Source organism: Tasmannia lanceolata, unplaced genomic scaffold (assembly GCF_043159265.1).
Source record: "Tasmannia lanceolata isolate RefF3 unplaced genomic scaffold, GAP_Taslan_0.1 ptg000002l, whole genome shotgun sequence".
Classification (NCBI taxonomy): Eukaryota; Viridiplantae; Streptophyta; class Magnoliopsida; order Canellales; family Winteraceae; genus Tasmannia; species Tasmannia lanceolata.
Genome location: NW_027518679.1, coordinates 10,340,356 through 10,350,855, shown reverse-complemented (window position 1 = coordinate 10,350,855; position 10,500 = coordinate 10,340,356).

Below are 10,500 nucleotides of genomic sequence, written 5' to 3'. Positions count from 1 at the left end.
TGACCCCGTTTGTGAACGGTGTCTCATTTTCTAAGTTCATTTGTGAATGGTCACATATTCTCCTTGAGCCCGTTTGTGAACGGTGTCTCTTTTTCTAAGTCCATTTGTGAATGGTCACATTTCCTCCTTGATCCTGTTTGTGAACGGTGCCTCATTTTTCGAGTCCATTTGTGAAGGGTCTCGTGTTCTCCTTGAGTCCGTTTGTGAACGGTGTTATATTTTCTGAGTCCATTTGTGAATGGTCTCATGTCCTCCTTGAGCCCGTTTGTGAACGGTGCCTCATTTTCCGACTCCGTTTGTGAATGGTCTCGTGTTCTCTAGGAGCCCGTTTGGGAACGGTTTCTCATTTTCTGAGTCCATTTGTAAGTGGACTCATGTCCTCCTTGAGCCTGTTTGTGAACGGTGCATCATTTTTCGAATCCATTTGTGAATGGTCTCGTGTTCTCGTTGGGCCCGTTTGTGAACAGTGTCTCATTTTCCGAGTCCATTTGTGAATGGTCTCTTATCCTCTTTCAGCCTGTTTGTGAACGGTGTCTCATTTTTTGAGTTCATTTATGAATGGCCTCATATCCTCGTTGATCCTCTTTGGGAACGGCATTTGATTTTCTGAGTCAATTTGTGAATGGTCTCATGTTCTCCTTAAGCTCGTTTCTGAACGGTGTCTCATTTGCTGAGTTCATTTGTGAATGGTCTCTTATCTTCTTTGTGCCCGTCTGTGAACGGTATCTCATTTTCTGAGTTCATTTGTGAGTGGTCTCATGTTCTCCTTGAGCCTGTATGTGAACGGTGTCTCATTTTCTGTGTCCATTTGTGAATGGTCTCATGTCCTCCTTGAACTCGTTTGTGAACGATGCGTCATATTCCGAGTCCATTTGTGAATGGTCTCGTGTTCTACATGAGCCCGTTTGTGAACGGTGTCTCATTTTTCGAGTCCATTTGTGAATGGTTTCATGTCCTCCTTAAGCCCGTTGGTGAACGGTGCCTCATTTTCCGAGTCCATTGTGAATGGTCTCGTGTTCTCCTTCAGCCCGTATGTGAACGATGTCTCATTTTCTGAGTCCGTTTGTGAATGATCTCGTGTTCTCCTTCAGCCCGTTTTGGACGGTATGTCATTTTCTGAGTCCATTTGTAAGTGGTCTCGTGTTCTCCTTGAACCCGTTTGTGAACGGTGTCTCATTTTCTGAGTCCATTTGTGAATGGACTCATGCCCTCCTTGAGCCCGTTTGTGAACGATGCCTCATTTCCCGAATTCAATTGTGAATAGTCTCGTGTTCTCCCTGAGCTCGTCTGTGAAATGTGTCTCATTTTCGGATTCATTTATGAATGGTCTCATGTCCTCCTTGAGCCCGTTTGTGAACTGTGTCTCCTTTCCCGAGTCTATTTGTGAATTGTCCCGTGTTCTCCTTGAGCTCGTTTGTGAACGGTGTCTCATTTTCTAAGTCCATTTCTGAATGGTCTCATGTCCTCCTTGAGCTCGTTTGTGAACGGTGCCTCATTTTCAGAGTCCATTTGTGAATGGTCTCGTGTTCTCCATTAACCTGTTTGTGAACGGTGTCTCATTTTCCGAGTCCATTTGTCAATGGTTTCATGTCCTCCTTGAGCCCGTTTGTGAACGGTGTCTCATGTTTCGAGTCCATTTATGAATGGCCTCATATCATCTTTGAGCCCGTTTGTGAACAGTATCTCATTTTCTTAGTCCATTTGTCAATGGTCTCATGTTCTCTTTGACCCCGTTTCTGAACAGTGTCTCATTTTCTGAGTCCATTTGTGAATGGTCTCAGGTCCTCCTTGAACCCGTTTGTAAACGGTGCCTCATTTTCCGAGTCCATTTGTGAATGGTCTCGTGTTCTCCATGAGCCCGTTTGTGAACGGTGTCTCATTTTCCGAGATAATTTTTGAATGGTCTCGTGTTCTCCTTGAGCCCGTTTGTGAACGGTGTCTCATTTTCTGAGTCCGTTCGTGAATGGTCTCGGGTTCTCCTTGAGCCCGTTTGTGAACGGTGTCCCATTTTCTGAGTCCATTTGTCAATGGTCTCGTGTTCTTCTTGAACCCGTTTGTGAATGGTGTCTCATTTTCGGAGTCCAATTGTGAATGGTCTCATGTCCTCCTTGAGCCCATTTGTGAACGGTGCCTCCTTTCCCAAGTCCATTTGTGAATGCTCTCGTGTTCTCCTTGAGGTCGTTTGTGAACGGTGTCTCATTTTCTGAGTCCATCTGTGAATGGTCTCATGTCCACATTGAGCCCGTTTGTGAACGGAGCCTCCTTTCCCGACTCGATTTGTGAATGGTCCCGTGTTCTCGTTGAGCTCGTTTGTGAACGGTGTCTCATTTTCTAAGTTCATTTGTGAATGGTCTCGTGTTCTCCTTGAGCCCGTTTGGGAACGGTTTCTCTTTTTCTAAGTCCATTTGTGAATGGTCACATTTCCTCCTTGAGCCTGTTTGTGAACGGTGCCTCATTTTTCGAGTCCATTTGTGAAGGGTCTCGTGTTCTCCTTGAGTCCGTTTGTGAACGGTGTTATATTTTCTGAGTCCATTTGTGAATGGTCTCATGTCCTCCTTGAGCCCGTTTGTGAACGGTGCCTCATTTTCCGACTCCGTTTGTGAATGGTCTCGTGTTCTCTAGGAGCCCGTTTGGGAACGGTTTCTCATTTTCTGAGTCCATTTGTAAGTGGACTCATGTCCTCCTTGAGCCTGTTTGTGAACGGTGCATCATTTTTCGAATCCATTTGTGAATGGTCTCGTGTTCTCGTTGGGCCCGTTTGTGAACGGTGTCTCATTTTCCGAGTCCATTTGTGAATGGTCTCTTATCCTCTTTCAGCCTGTTTGTGAACGGTGTCTCATTTTTTGAGTTCATTTATGAATGGCCTCATAACCTCGTTGATCCCCTTTGGGAACGGCATTTGATTTTCTGACTCAATTTGTGAATGGTCTCATGTTCTCCTTAAGCTCGTTTGTGAACGGTGTCTCATTTGCTGAGTTCATTTGTGAATGGTCTCTTATCTTCTTTGTGCCCGTCTGTGAACGGTATCTCATTTTCTGAGTTCATTTGTGAGTGGTCTCCTGTTCTCCTTGAGCCTGTATGTGAACGGTGTCTCATTTTCTGTGTCCATTTGTGAATGGTCTCATGTCCTCCTTGAACTCGTTTGTGAACGATGCGTCATATTCCGAGTCCATTTGTGAATGGTCTCGTGTTCTACATGAGCCCGTTTGTGAACGGTGTCTCATTTTTCGAGTCCATTTGTGAATGGTTTCATGTCCTCCTTAAGCCCGTTGGTGAACAGTGCCTCATTTTCCGAGTCCATTGTGAATGGTCTCGTGTTCTCCTTCAGCCCGTATGTGATCGATGTCTCATTTTCTGAGTCCGTTTGTGAATGATCTCGTGTTCTCCTTCAGCCCGTTTTGGACGGTATGTCATTTTCTGAGTCCATTTGTAAGTGGTCTCGTGTTCTCCTTGAACCCGTTTGTGAACGGTGTCTCATTTTCTGAGTCCATTTGTGAATGGACTCATGCCCTCCTTGAGCCCGTTTGTGAACGATGCCTCATTTCCCGAATTCAATTGTGAATAGTCTCGTGTTCTCCCTGAGCTCGTCTGTGAAATGTGTCTCATTTTCGGATTCATTTATGAATGGTCTCATGTCCTCCTTGAGCCCGTTTGTGAACTGTGTCTCCTTTCCCGAGTCTATTTGTGAATTGTCCCGTGTTCTCCTTGAGCTCGTTTGTGAACGGTGTCTCATTTTCTAAGTCCATTTCTGAATGGTCTCATGTCCTCCTTGAGCTCGTTTGTGAACGGTGCCTCATTTTCAGAGTCCATTTGTGAATGGTCTCGTGTTCTCCATTAACCTGTTTGTGAACGGTGTCTCATTTTCTGAGTCCATTTGTGAATGGTTTCATGTCCTCCTTGAGCCCGTTTGTGAACGGTGTCTCATGTTTTGAGTCCATTTATGAATGGCCTCATATCCTCTTTGAGCCCGTTTGTGAACAGTATCTCATTTTCTTAGTCCATTTGTCAATGGTCTCATGTTCTCTTTGACCCCGTTTCTGAACAGTGTCTCATTTTCTGAGTCCATTTGTGAATGGTCTCAGGTCCTCCTTGAACCCGTTTGTAAACGGTACCTCATTTTCCGAGTCCATTTGTGAATGGTCTCGTGTTCTCCATGAGCCCGTTTGTGAACGGTGTCTCATTTTCCGAGATAATTTTTGAATGGTCTCGTGTTCTCCTTGAGCCCGTTTGTGAACGGTGTCTCATTTTCTGAGTCCGTTCGTGAATGGTCTCGGGTTCTCCTTGAGCCCGTTTGTGAACGGTGTCCCATTTTCTGAGTCCATCTGTCAATGGTCTCGTGTTCTCCTTGAACCCGTTTGTGAATGGTGTCTCATTTTCGGAGTCCAATTGTGAATGGTCTCATGTCCTCCTTGAGCCCATTTGTGAACGGTGCCTCCTTTCCCAAGTCCATTTGTGAATGCTCTCGTGTTCTCCTTGAGGTCGTTTGTGAACGGTGTCTCATTTTCTGAGTCCATCTGTGAATGGTCTCATGTCCATATTGAGCCCGTTTGTGAACGGAGCCTCCTTTCCCGACTCGATTTGTGAATGGTCCCGTGTTCTCGTTGAGCCCGTTTGTAAAAGGTGTCTCATTTTCGGAGTTCATTTGTGAATGCTCTCGTGTTCTCCTTTAGCCCGTTTGTGAACGGTGTCTCATTTTCTGAGTCCACTTGTCAGTGGTCGCGTGTTCTCCTTGAGCCCGTTTGTGAACGGTGCCTCCTTTCCCGAATCCATTTGCGAATAGTCTCGGGTTCTGCTTGAGCTCGTTTGAGAACGGTGTCGCATTTTCTGAGTCCATTTGTGAATGGTCTCATGTCCTCCTTGAGGCCGTTTGTGAACGGTGCCTCATTTTCAGAGTCCATTTGTGAATGGTCTCGTGTTCTCAATGAGCCCGTTTGTGAACGGTGTCTCATTTTTTGAGCCCGTTTGTGAACGGTGCCTCATTTCCCAAGTCCATTTGTGAATGGTCTCGTGTTCTCCTTGAGCCCGTTTGTGAACGGTGTCTCATTTTTCGAGTCCGTTTGGGAATGGCCTAAAACCCTCTTTGAGCCCGTTTCAGTACGGTATCTCATTTTCTGAATCAATTTCTGAATGGTCTCATGTTCTCCTTGAGCCCGTTTGTGAACGGTGTTTCATTTTCCGAGTCCATTTGTAAATGGTCTCTTATCCTCTTTAAGCCCGTTTGTTAAAACGGTATCTGATTATCCGACTCCACTCGTGAATGGTCTCTTATCCTCTTTGAGCCCGTCTTTGAACGGTATCTCATTTTCTGAATCCATTTGTGAATGGTCTCGTGTTTTCCTTGAGCCTGTTTGTTAACGGTGTCTCATTTTCTGAGTCCATTTGTAAATGGTCTCACGTCCTCCTTCAGCCCGTTTGTTAACGGTGCCTCATTTTTCGAGTCCAACTGTTATTGGTCTGGTGTTCTCCCTGAGCCCATTTGTGAACGGTGTCTCATTTTCCGAGTCCATTTGAGAATGTTATCATGTCCTCCTAGAGCCCGTTTGTGAACGGTGCCTCATTTTCCGAGTCCATTTGTGAATGGTCTCTTCTCCTCTTTGACCCTGTCTGTGAACGGTATTTTATTTTCTGAGTCCATTTGTGAATGGTCTCGTGTTCTCCTTGAGCCCGTTTGTGAACGGTGTTTCATTTTCTGAGTCCATTTGTGAATGGTCTCATGTCCTCTTCAGCCTGTTTGTGAACGGTGCCTCATTTTTTGAGTCCAATTGTGATTGGTGTCGTGTTCTCAATGAGCCCGTTTGTGAACGGTGTCTCCTTTTCCGAGTACATTTGTGAATGGTATCATGTCCTCCTTGAGCCCGTTTGTGAACGGTGCCTCATTTTTCGAGTCCATTTGTGAATGGTCTCCTATCCACTTTGAGCCCGTTTGTGAACGGTGTCTCATTTTTCGAGATCATAAGTGAATGGCCTAATATCCTCTTTGACCCCGTTTGTGAACGGTATCATATTTTCCGAATCCATTTCTGAATGGTCTCATGTTCTCCTTGAGCCCGTTTGTGAACGGTGTCTCATTTTCTGAGTTCATTTGTGAATGGTCACATATTCTCTTTGAGCCCGTATGTGAACGGTGTCTCATTTTCTGAGTCCATTTGTGAATGATCACATGTCCTCCTTGTGCGCGTTTGTGAACGGTGCCTCATTTCCCGAGCCCATTTCTGAATGGTCTCGTGTTCTCCTTGAGCCCATTTGTGAACGGTGTCTCATTTTTTGAGTCCATTTGTAAAGTGTCTCATGTCCTCCTTGAGCCCGTTTGTAAACGGTGTCTCATTTCCCGAGTCCATTCGTGAATGTTCTCGTGTTCTCCTCGAGCCCGTTTGTGAACAGTGTCTCATTTTCTGAGTCCATTTGTGAATGGCCTCGTGTTCTCTTTAAGCCCGTTTGTGAACCTTGTCTCATTTTCTGAGTTCATTTGTGAATGGTCTCATGTCCTCCTTGAGCCCGTTTGTTAATGGTGCCTCATTTTCCGAGTCCATTTGTGAATGGTCTCGTGTTCTCCATGAGCCCCTTTGTGAACGGTGTCTCATTTTCTGAGTCCATTTGTGAATGGTCTCATGTCCTCGTTGAGCCCATTTGTAAACGGCGCCTGATTTCCCGAGTCCATTTGTGAATGTTCTCGTGTTCTCCCCAAGCCCGTTTGTGAACGGTGTGTCATTTTCTGAGTTCATTTGTGAGTGGTCTCATGTCCTCCTTCAGCCCGTTTGTGAATGTTGCCTCATTTTCCGAGTCCATTTGTTAATGGTCTCGTGTTCTCCATGAGCCCGTTTGTGAACGGTGTCTCATTTTTCGAGTCCATTTCTGAATGGCCTCATATCCTCTTTCAGCCCGTTAGTGAACGGTATCTCATTTTCTGAGTCCATTGGTGAATGGTCTCATATTCTCTTTCGGCTCGTTTGTGAACGGTGTCTCATTTTCTGAGTCCATTTGTGAAAGTTATCATGTCCGCCTTGAGCCCGTTTTTGAACGGTGTCTCATTTTTTGAGTCCATTTGTGAGTGGTCTCTTATCCTCTATGAGCCCGTTTCTGAACGGTGTCTCATTTTTCGAGTCCATAAGTGAATGGCCTAATATCCTCTTTGAGCCCGTTTGTGAACGGTATCCCATTTTCTGAATCCATTTCTGAATGGTATCCTGTTCTCCTTGAGCCCGTTTGTGAACGGTGTCTCATTTTCTGAGTTCATTTGTGAATGGTCATATATCCTCCTTGAGCCCGTTTGTGCACGGTGTCTCATTTTCTGAGTCCATTTGTGGGTGGTCACATGTCTTCCTTGCGCCCGTTTGTGAACGGTGCCTCCTTTCCCGAGTCGATTTGTGAATGGGCCCGTGTTCTTCTTGAGCTCGTTTGTGAACGTTGTCTCATTTTTCGAGCCCATTTGTGATTGGTCTTATGTCCTCATTGAGTCCGTTAGTGAACGGTGCCTCATTTCCCGAGTCCATTTGTGAATGGCCTCGTCTTCTTCTTGAGCCCGTTTGTGAACGATGTCTCATTTTTTGAGTCCATTTGTGAATGTCCTAAAACCCTCTTTGAGCCCGTAAGAGAACGGTATCTCATTTTCTGACTCCATTTCTGAATGGTCTCATGTTCTCCATAAGCCCGTTTGTGAACGGTGTCTCATTTTCCGAGTCCATTTGTGAATGGTCTCTTATCCTCTTTAAGCCCATTTGTTAAAATGGTGTCTGATTTTCCGAGTTCATTCGTGAATGATCTCTTATCCTCTTTGAGCCCGTCTGTGAACGGTATCTCATTTTCTGAGTCCATTTGTGAATGATCTCTTATCCTCTTTGAGCCCGTTTGTGAACGGAGCTCATTTTTCGAGATCATAAGTGAATGGCCTAATATCCTCTTTGAGCCCGTTTGTGAACGGTATCATATTTTCTGAATCCATTTCTGAATGGTCTCATGTTCTCCTTGAGCCCGTTTGTGAACGGTGTCTCATTTTCTGAGTCCATTTGTGAATGGTCTCATGTCCTCCTTGAGCCCGTTTGTAAACGGTGCCTCATTTCCCGAGTCCATTTGTGAATGTTCTCGTGTTCTCCTCGAGCCTGGTTTTGAACGGTGTCTCATTTTCTCATCCATTTGTGAATGGCCTCGTGTTCTCCTTAAGCCCGTTTGTGAACGTTGTCTCATTTTCTGAGTTCATTTGTGAATGGTCTCATGTCCTCCTTGAGCCCGTTTGTGAATGGTGCCTCATTTTCCGAGTCCATTTGTGAATGGTCTCGTGTTCTCCATGAGCCCGTTTGTGAACGGTGTCTCATTTTCTGAGTCCATTTGTGAATGGTCTCATGTCCTCCTTGAGCCCGTTTGTAAACGGCGCCTGATTTCCCGAGTTCATTAGTGAATGTTCTCGTGTTCACCTCGAGCCCGTTTGTGAACGGTGTCTCATTTTTTGAGTTCATTTGTGAGTGGTCTCATGTCCTCCTGGAGCCCGTTTGTGAATGGTGCCTCATTTTCCGAGTCCATTTGTGAATGGTCTCGTGTTCTCCTTGAGCCCGTTTGTGAACGGTGTCTCATTTTTAGAGTCCATTTCTGAATGGCCTCATATCCTCTTTCAGCCCGTTTGTGAACAGTATCTCATTTTCTGAGTCTATTTGTGAATGGTCTCATGTTCTCCTTCTGCTCGTTTGTGAACGGTGTCTCATTTTTGGAGTCCATTTGTGAATGGTCTCTTATCCTCTATGACCCCGTTTGTGAACGGTGTCTCATTTTTCGACTCCATAAGTGAATGGCCTAATATCCTCTTTGAGCCCGTTTGTGAACGGTATCCCATTTTCTGAATCCATTTCTGAATGGTATCATGTTCTCCTTGAGCGCGTTTGTGAACGGTGTCTCATTTTCTGAGTTCATTTGTGAATGGTCACATATTCTCCTTGAGCCCGTTTGTAAACGGTGTCTCATTTTCTGAGTCCATTTGTGAATGGTCACATGTCCACCTTGCGCCCGTTTGTGAACGGTGCCTCATTTCCCGAGTCCATTTGTGAATGGCTCGTGTTCTCCTTGAGCCCGTTTGTGAACGGTGTTTCATTTTCTGAGCCTATCTGTGAATGGTCTCATGTCCTCCTTGAGGACGTTTGTGAACGGTGCCTTCTTTCCCGAGTCAATTTGTGAATGGTCTCGTGTTCTCCTAGAGCTCGTTTGTGAACGGTGTCTAATTTTCTGAGTCTATCTGTGAATGGTCTCTTGTCCCCCTTGAGCCCGTTTGTGAACGGTGCCTCCTCTCCCGAGTCGATTTGCGAATGGTCCCGTGTTCTCCTTCAGCCCGTTTGTGAACGGTGTCTCATTTTCCGAGTCCATTTGTTAACGGTCTCTTATCCTCTTTAAGCCCGTTTGTTAAAACGGTGTCTGATTTTTCGAGTCCATTCGTGAATGGTCTCTTATCCTCTTTGAGCCCGTCTGTGAACGATATCTCATTTTCCGAGTCCATTTGTGAATGGTCTCGTGTTTTCCTTGAGCCTGTTTGTTAACGGTATCTCATTTTCTGAGTCCATTATTAAATGGTCTCACGTCCTCCTTCAGCCCGTTTGTGAACGGTGCCTCATTTTTCGAGTCCAACTGTGATTGGTCTGGTGTTCTCCCTGAGCCCATTTTTGAACGGTGTCTCATTTTCCGAGTCCATTTGTGAATGTTATCATGTCCTCCTAGAGCCCGTGTGTGAACGGTGCCTCATTTTTCGAGTCCATTTGTGAATGGTCTCTTATCCTCTTTGACCCCGTCTGTGAACAGTATTTTATTTTCTGAGTCCATTTGTGAATGGTCTCGTGTTCTCCTTCAGCCCATTTGTGAACGATGCCTCATTTTTCGAGTCCAATTGTGATTGGTCTCGTGTTCTCCATGAGCCCGTTTGTGAACGGTGTCTCCTTTTCCGAGTCCATTTGTGAATGGTATCATGTTCTCGTTGAGCCCGTTTGTGAACGGTGCCTCATTTTCCTAGTCCATTTGTGAATGGTCTCTTATGCACTTTGAGCCCGTTTGTGAACGGTGTCTCATTTTTTGAGATCATAAGTGAATGGCCAAATATCCTCTTTGAGCCCGTTTGTGAACGGAATCATATTTTTCTGAATCCATTTCTGAATGGTCTCATGTTCTCCTTGAGCCCGTTTGTGAACGGTGTCTCATTTTCTGAGTCCATTTGTGAATGGTCTCATGTCCTCCTTCAGCCCATTTGTGAACGATGCCTCATTTTTCGAGTCCAATTGTGATTGGTCTCGTGTTCTCCATGAGCCCGTTTGTGAACGGTGTCTCCTTTTTCGAGTCCATTTGTGAATGGTATCATGTTCTCGTTGAGCCCGTTTGTGAACGGTGCCTCATTTTCCTAGTCCATTTGTGAATGGTCTCTTATGCACTTTGAGCCCGTTTGTGAACGGTGTCTCATTTTTCGAGATCATAAGTGAATGGCCAAATATCCTCTTTGAGCCCGTTTGTGAACGGTATCATATTTTTCTGAATACA